General features: G+C 35.8%; 2 long non-coding RNA genes across 2 annotated transcripts; one reads left to right on the forward strand and one right to left on the reverse strand.

The window, feature by feature from the left end:
• The first annotated feature begins 3,180 nt into the window (after nt 1-3,180).
• LOC136684879 (uncharacterized) lies at nt 3,181-5,407 on the forward strand. The gene is made up of 4 exons (XR_010799935.1): nt 3,181-3,320; nt 3,677-3,735; nt 4,192-4,833; nt 4,946-5,407. It is a non-coding gene; the product is annotated as an uncharacterized lncRNA (long non-coding RNA).
• A 2,352-nt stretch (nt 5,408-7,759) lies between these two features.
• LOC136684880 (uncharacterized) lies at nt 7,760-9,061 on the reverse strand. Its single transcript, XR_010799936.1, has 3 exons — nt 8,907-9,061; nt 8,334-8,737; nt 7,760-8,221 (listed from the first exon to the last, which is right to left on the reverse strand). It is a non-coding gene; the product is annotated as an uncharacterized lncRNA (long non-coding RNA).
• Nucleotides 9,062-9,355: the final 294 nt, after the last annotated feature.

Here is a 9,355-nt window from a genome sequence, read left to right on the forward strand (position 1 = left end):
AACCTGGAATCAGACTGGCTGTATGATGCTCTCACTGAAATGTCATTCATTTCTTTATAGCTCACTCTATTACTATTGACAGGTCTCACACTACTTTCAAACATGTCAACTTTGTCTGAAGCCTCATTAGCCACAGACTGGCTTTCTTTGTGGTGTTCTGAACTCCTGAGATCCAACTGGCTGCCTGAGGCTCCCACTAAAATAGTTTCCTCCACTTCACAGGTACTACATGAAGGTCTGTTATTACTATCAAGCAACATCTGTTGTTCTGAAGCTTCACAACGTAATTTCCACTGCTCCTTTTTTACACAGGATTTTCTGTTCTTCCGTGGCATTTTGACAGTAGCAAAATCTTCAACCCTGGTATTAAAAATGTAGTAATTAATGCAAACTTATTCTGTAAACTGATAACATGAATATGGATAAAAAATAAACAGTACACTTAAGGTAGCCTATATTTGGTCACCGGGTGCACAATAAGAGATTGCTCTGTGGTAAGGATAGCACTCACCAATGTCTCTCACAAAGCACCAACCTGCCTGCAATCTGCATATAAGGAGAACCAGCATAAATGAGTTAGAATTGTAGGCCCACATTACAAAGGAATGCATTTATGGCACTTTTACAACCCCTGAAGAATGTTTGGAATTACTACACTTTGATGTTCACCCAGCTTTTATAGTTAATAACAAACAAAAAATATATTCAATTAATGCCATATTTTCCATGATCAAAACAGTAAATTAAAATGCAAGACATCGTGTAATAACATTGTAATTTGAATTTCTAAAACACACATAGGTACATAGATAAAAATGCAAATGATCAGTTAAATATGTCCCCAACAAGACGGCTACATTTGACTGATTTGATATACTTTCACTTACCTAATAGAGGTACATCACTAAAACCAGAATAATACTGAATTATTCTACTTTTGAAAATGTAATATTAATGAACCTTGAGACATAATTCTGAATAAAAGCAGCCTACATTAAAGCTATGAATATTTTTCTACTCTTTAACTCATTATATACCATTATATCATAATTACAATATATTATAATTTATATATAACTTAATGATAACATATAATTATTACAGTTCTTTTGCTACTTATATGTTATCTACAAGATAAGTTTGTTGAGGGCTGCATGTTTTCAGTTGACTGCCTAGACAAACAAGTGTAGCAACAGTCTACAAACTCCAAGTACACACTTCAGTCTCTCTCATTAATACCAACACTTCTTTTCCAGTTCAAATCCATCATACCAGCATTATGTTAAAATGACATTACCCACATAATCACATAAATTCCCATGTAAATCTAATCTTGTCAGAAAAGGGTTATAGAACACTGAAATGGCTGTGCAATAATTCAGTAGAATGAGAAAGATGTACAGGTAATTCTATGCATTTACATATATTTATAATCCATCAACAGCATAAAATGTAATATTTTAATTGATCCGATCAGTGTGTTTTCATGAACTTGGGCTATAAGACAATGATAAAATGCTGAGTTTACATAAAAGACTTCTACTTTGCAACACCCAACAATGTTACAAATAGACATGTGAACACAGACCTATTTAACCAGGCTTTTTTTTTTGAACGATTTGTAATATTACTCAGATCTGCCCTTCTTACACACTCGACACGGCACTGCAAAGACTGGGGCAATCTTCTTTGAATGAGCTTCTTATTGGATGCAACATATATGTTCATAAGTATTAGACAAGGATTTAAGCTGCTATTTTCCCATTCACAGTAAGGACAGAAGCAAGGGGTATTTAAAGGAACACTACATAATATTTTTATATTAAATGAACACTTTCAAACTCATTATGATGGGGCAGTCACAATGACGCAGCAGGTAGTGTCGCATTCACACGGCTCCAGGTACCTGGAGGTTGTGGGTTGAAGTCCCACTCCAGGTGACTGTGAGGAGTTTGGTGTGTTCTCCCTACGTCCGCATGGGTGTCTACAACCTTCCTATCAAATACAACCCACTATAAAGTACAATAAAACCGAACACAGAAATGAGGCTCGTAAAAATTTTCAACCCATGTAAACACCGTATAATGAAGAATTACATTATTTTTCAGCCACAAGAGGGCGCACTAAGATTCCAATTGACACCTCCTGCAAATTAATGGAGTACTGTCTGACACTTCTACCAAATACATTTAAACACTTCAGAGATTTATGTCCCCGGTTATACAAACACCACAATTCTTAGGCCCTACTCCAGATATCTAAACAATCTGCGTATACTGTTCACACACCCGCTTAGAAATAAAAATTGCAAACATTCCAAAATGCTCAGATTATTAAATGCATTGTCTCCTTACACATTATCCCATACATACATGTATACTATTTTAATAAATGCAGCCCCAGACACTGAAATGTTTTAATCGCTATTTAATGGGGCATTGTAATAAGTTTGGTTTCAGTTTTTAATGAAATGTAAACTTCTGAATTCCTCTCTACTTTAACCTCTTTTATCATTCAAAACTCCGTTTGTTTCCAACAGTCAACTTTTATATCCTGTTTAAACGTAAGTTGATAACGTGAATTAAGCTTCAGAAGGCAGTTATTTCACCAGTAGCTGGTTTCACTTCAATACACACACACGCACTGTCTCTCTCTATGTATGTAGCTATGTATGTGTGTGTATGTGCTGTTCGTTCTACAGCAAAACTTTGTAGTCGTGCAAGAATCAGACACTCTCTCTCACACACTTTCAAACGCCTCAACTGGGGGTCATCATGTTTAGCGATGTGGGTGTCAGATATTGCAAAAATATTAAACTCTTTCAACATATTTCACACTTTGCCTCATTGTTTACTGCCGTGAAAAAGTGCAAACTCCTATGGAATCAGATTTGTGCCAAAAATAATCGCACAAAGATAAATATCACCTTAAACATAAAACTTATAACTTGCAAATAAAATATCCAGCTCTGACGTTTGTGCTCCATGACGTTTGCGCGTAAACTCTGAGTTATGTGTCACTGATCCGAGTTTTGCTAGCATTTTTGAGAAGCCTCTCGCTGCAGCCTGTAGGAAGGCGGAGTTGGACATCCAACCCCGCCCACATCCAACCCCGCCCTCTCACCACGTCAGAAGCCACGCCCGTGCCCAGTGATTTTTCTATGTCCCAAATAGTGCTCTAGTCACTAATAGTACACTATTTTAAGGTAGTGTCCGAAATCGTTCCCTACCCTCGTGAATTCGAACACAGCTCATGCTCGCGCCCTAAAAACTCTCAAACAGAACGTTTTTACGGAAAAAGTAACAGCGCACGTTATGTCGGTGAGTAAAAACATTTAGTTTGTAAGTATAATTACAAAGCTCGTTGTTGTCAGTGTTTTTGCTAGATACACGAACACGTTATAAATACGTTATTTCAGTATGTACCAGTAGGGTCATAGATAAATACACGAATATTCAACTGCGGCATGCGTGTCGTATGTGGTTGATTTAGCCAAATAATTAACAGAGTTACTGATATTTAATTACACACAGAAAAAACTTGCTTATAATATTGCCTCCGTGTAAGTAACAAGACTTTTGACTTAAAGAAAAGCTCACAAATGTAGTTACAATGAACATGAATATCACAGATAAACTGTAATCTCCTTTAATGTTTTATTGTTTTATTTTTTCAGCGTCCACGTTCAGGCCACTTTTGACCCTTCAATGTTCAGTGTTCTCAGCTGTATCTATGGTATGTTTCAGTATGCACTCTACATGGCCCTTGGTTGGCCTTTTGACTTCAGTCAGGTGATTACTTCAGATTAGGACTTTTTTGAGGATATTCCAGTAAGGCTTTAAACTGCATTCTGAACTTTGTCATTTTTCTGTTAGAGTGACATCCCACAGCTCCGTAGGTGGTGGTGCCGATTACTTTTAGGGAGCATGTGACCTGCAGGGTTTATACACCTGTTACTAAATAACAAACAAAAATATTTACACACACATGCAGCTTTCTCTTTAGACACATTGTACATTGTACTGTGATGTTTTGCATTTTGGAGAGAGCACTTGTTAAAGTCATTGTATTGAGTTATTTACATTGGTTTTGTTTCATTGGTAAATTGCAAACAACGTAATGTTTGTAAATGTAGCTGACAAACCGAATTTTCAGTTAACTTACATCATTTAAATTCCAACTGTATTTTAGAACGGTGAGCTCTAATGAACAAGGAAAGGCCAGTAAACAGAAGAAGGGAAAGACTGAGGAGCGTTCAAGGTCTGATGGTTTATTTGAATTTATAAGGACACATGTCAGTGTGTAACCAGTGTGACTTAAAAGCAGTTATTTACAGCATCTGATGAGCTCAAATTAGACATGGTCCATTGTTAAATAGTATTTATATTAATTTCAGTCTGGATTTCACCTTGTTTTTTTCTGTTAACAGTAAAGGAGACAGAATGTTTACCGTCTCCATTGAGCAGGTGTTTGTGTCTGTTCTTGAAGATGAACTGGGGATTTCAACTTTCATTTTGCTTAATGTGCAATAGTCTTCACAAATGAGAAAACTGGGGTTTGTTTTAATATATTAATTGGGATGTAGGTTCTGTGGTAAATTTATATTTAGCTTTTTTGTTTCACTAAATTTAAATAAACTGTAAAACAGTATCTGCACTCTTCTATAACGTCTTTAACAGATGCCCCTCACGGTCCTGGAGCAGATTCTATTAGAGGTCGTCCTGGAATAGGGTGACCACGCTTTTTTAAAGCTCTCACTGGTGTGTCGCCTCTTCCAGGACACTGTTGGAAGACAATCATTCCGGGCCCAAGCACATTTTCAGTGGCTTGACAGTAAGTATAAAGTGCATTATTGTATTTCAGTAAACTTTATTTTAAGATGTTTGTATTCCTTATAAGAAGAGGTGGTAATCTGATTATTAATTCTCTAATTCGACACGTACAGCTGTTGTGACTTGGAAACTCTACAGCACAGAATACAAACAACAGTTTCACACAGTGTATGGACTGGAGCGCTGCCTGTGCCGTAGAGAGACGTATAAAGACTGTTTACTGGGTTTGTGAACTGCGTATGAAGTTTGAGAATTGTTTCTTTTGCCAGTGGTTGCAAAAAAGTTGACAAATAAATGTTTTATGATCAGAAGATTTTGTTGAAATTTTGCAGTCAAATGCAGTGTTGCTGGCTTTGATAATAATAATAATAATAATAATATAATAATAATAATAATATAAATATATATTAATTATACAGCATTTTTCAAGGAATCAAAGCATTGTGCATGCATTACGATACAGAGTACAAAGAACATCAAAAGACAGACAAGATAAGGAAGTAAAATAAGAGAACAAGTATGCTTCTGTTTATTATTTGTTGTCCACAACAAACAAGTTTATGAAGATTTGTGTGTGTGTGTGTATATATATATAGATATATATATAAAATGTTGTTAAGACTTGAAAATAAAATAATAAAACTACTGTGCCAGTTTTTCCTTGTCTTTAATACAGACTCCACACCCGTGACTTCACCACATTTTAGAGTTCTACATGCCAATGCCAATAAGGAGATTCTATTTGACTATATTTCAAGCGACCGCGACTGTAGGGAGTTGTAAATGGAGTGCTAAGTTGTGTAATGTGTTTCTCTTTCTTCTTATTGAAACCAATCCTGCACGACTGGACTTCTAAACATGTGTTATATATTTTACTGCAGCATTTTCTTCACTCGGACATTTGGAATATTGTCATTAGAATCATTATCTCTTTAGTCTTTACTTTTATTTCACAGCCTGGCTAATTACCCTTAGACATCTCTAATTACTCACAGGCAGTAATTATTAGTCATTTATGAAATAAGTGGTACCTCTAATATTTGTGAATACTTATTTGTCTGAAACGCAAAACACAGACGTTTAAAAACATATGAAAATTGTATAAGCTTCTAATAAATTGTATGCAGACAAACAGCATCACCTATGGAAATCTGTGCGTTCTTAAAATGAGAAGATGTTCATGACCAGGCAGCGATGCTTATATTTTCAAGGCACTGTACACTTAATAGCACTGGATTTTATTATTGTTTTGCAGTCAGCTGTGCACTACATACACTACATAACAATCCATCATGTCATAGTTGGCATAACATTACCACTCGTTGTGGCTGAGTATGACCATTACGAATAATAAAATTAACGATTTTTGGGACAAGATATTAACTGAATGGAGAACAGTATTTGAATGAATCCTGAAGGATATCCTCCGTTCACTCTACCATTCACAATAATAGTCTGCCAAGCACTGACAACAACGACAAAAGTTAAATCAAATCAGATATAAATCAGGTAATGTTTTTAACAGATACCCTCAGCGGAAAAACAAAAAAGCACCTGAACAGTGTAATAATTAATAAAAGACGTTATATGCGTATTTAATGTGCTACTCAGTGTCGCTAAACATGTCTGCGTTCAAGTGCCACACAGTGCTTATTGAACACGTCAGTATGTCCAACCCCGCCTTCTTACAGGCTGCAGCGAGACATACTTGAGATCGTGTGCGCTTAGTTAGTACTTGGAACAAGTATGTCTCGCTGCAGCCTGTAAGAAGGCGGGGTTGGACATCCAACTCCTCCGACATCCAACTCCGCCCACATCCAGCCACGCCTTCTAATACTGACGTGTTCAATAAGCACTGTGTGGCACTTGAACGCAGACATGTTTAGCGACACTGAGTAGCACATTAAATACGCATATAACGTCTTTTATTAATTATTACACTGTTCAGGTGCTTTTTTGTTTTTCCGCTGAGGGTATCTGTTAAAAACATTACCTGATTTATATCTGATTTGATTTAACTTTTGTCGTTGTTGTCAGTGCTTGGCAGACTATTATTGTGAATGGTAGAGTGAACGGAGGATATCCTTCAGGATTCATTCAAATACTGTTCTCCATTCAGTTAATATCTTGTCCCAAAAATCGTTAATTTTATTATTCGTAATGGTCATACTCAGCCACAACGAGTGGTAATGTTATGCCAACTATGACATGATGGATTGTTATGTAGTGTATGTAGTGCACAGCTGACTGCAAAACAATAATAAAATCCAGTGCTATTAAGTGTACAGTGCCTTGAAAATATAAGCATCGCTGCCTGGTCATGAACATCTTCTCATTTTAAGAACGCACAGATTTCCATAGGTGATGCTGTTTGTCTGCATACAATTTATTAGAAGCTTATACAATTTTCATATGTTTTTAAACGTCTGTGTTTTGCGTTTCAGACAAATAAGTATTCACAAATATTAGAGGTACCACTTATTTCATAAATGACTAATAATTACTGCCTGTGAGTAATTAGAGATGTCTAAGGGTAATTAGCCAGGCTGTGAAATAAAAGTAAAGACTAAAGAGATAATGATTCTAATGACAATATTCCAAATGTCCGAGTGAAGAAAATGCTGCAGTAAAATATATAACACATGTTTAGAAGTCCAGTCGTGCAGGATTGGTTTCAATAAGAAGAAAGAGAAACACATTACACAACTTAGCACTCCATTTACAACTCCCTACAGTCGCGGTCGCTTGAAATATAGTCAAATAGAATCTCCTTATTGGCATTGGCATGTAGAACTCTAAAATGTGGTGAAGTCACGGGTGTGGAGTCTGTATTAAAGACAAGGAAAAACTGGCACAGTAGTTTTATTATTTTATTTTCAAGTCTTAACAACATTTTATATATATATCTATATATATATACACACACACACACAAATCTTCATAAACTTGTTTGTTGTGGACAACAAATAATAAACAGAAGCATACTTGTTCTCTTATTTTACTTCCTTATCTTGTCTGTCTTTTGATGTTCTTTGTACTCTGTATCGTAATGCATGCACAATGCTTTGATTCCTTGAAAAATGCTGTATAATTAATATATATTTATATTATTATTATTATTATATTATTATTATTATTATTATTATCAAAGCCAGCAACACTGCATTTGACTGCAAAATTTCAACAAAATCTTCTGATCATAAAACATTTATTTGTCAACTTTTTTGCAACCACTGGCAAAAGAAACAATTCTCAAACTTCATACGCAGTTCACAAACCCAGTAAACAGTCTTTATACGTCTCTCTACGGCACAGGCAGCGCTCCAGTCCATACACTGTGTGAAACTGTTGTTTGTATTCTGTGCTGTAGAGTTTCCAAGTCACAACAGCTGTACGTGTCGAATTAGAGAATTAATAATCAGATTACCACCTCTTCTTATAAGGAATACAAACATCTTAAAATAAAGTTTACTGAAATACAATAATGCACTTTATACTTACTGTCAAGCCACTGAAAATGTGCTTGGGCCCGGAATGATTGTCTTCCAACAGTGTCCTGGAAGAGGCGACACACCAGTGAGAGCTTTAAAAAAGCGTGGTCACCCTATTCCAGGACGACCTCTAATAGAATCTGCTCCAGGACCGTGAGGGGCATCTGTTAAAGACGTTATAGAAGAGTGCAGATACTGTTTTACAGTTTATTTAAATTTAGTGAAACAAAAAAGCTAAATATAAATTTACCACAGAACCTACATCCCAATTAATATATTAAAACAAACCCCAGTTTTCTCATTTGTGAAGACTATTGCACATTAAGCAAAATGAAAGTTGAAATCCCCAGTTCATCTTCAAGAACAGACACAAACACCTGCTCAATGGAGACGGTAAACATTCTGTCTCCTTTACTGTTAACAGAAAAAAACAAGGTGAAATCCAGACTGAAATTAATATAAATACTATTTAACAATGGACCATGTCTAATTTGAGCTCATCAGATGCTGTAAATAACTGCTTTTAAGTCACACTGGTTACACACTGACATGTGTCCTTATAAATTCAAATAAACCATCAGACCTTGAACGCTCCTCAGTCTTTCCCTTCTTCTGTTTACTGGCCTTTCCTTGTTCATTAGAGCTCACCGTTCTAAAATACAGTTGGAATTTAAATGATGTAAGTTAACTGAAAATTCGGTTTGTCAGCTACATTTACAAACATTACGTTGTTTGCAATTTACCAATGAAACAAAACCAATGTAAATAACTCAATACAATGACTTTAACAAGTGCTCTCTCCAAAATGCAAAACATCACAGTACAATGTACAATGTGTCTAAAGAGAAAGCTGCATGTGTGTGTAAATATTTTTGTTTGTTATTTAGTAACAGGTGTATAAACCCTGCAGGTCACATGCTCCCTAAAAGTAATCGGCACCACCACCTACGGAGCTGTGGGATGTCACTCTAACAGAAAAATGACAAAGTTCAGAATGCAGTTTAAAGCCTTACTGGAATATCCTCAAAAAAG

The sequence above is a fragment of the Hoplias malabaricus genome, unplaced genomic scaffold (assembly GCF_029633855.1).
Source record: "Hoplias malabaricus isolate fHopMal1 unplaced genomic scaffold, fHopMal1.hap1 scaffold_35, whole genome shotgun sequence".
Classification (NCBI taxonomy): Eukaryota; Metazoa; Chordata; class Actinopteri; order Characiformes; family Erythrinidae; genus Hoplias; species Hoplias malabaricus.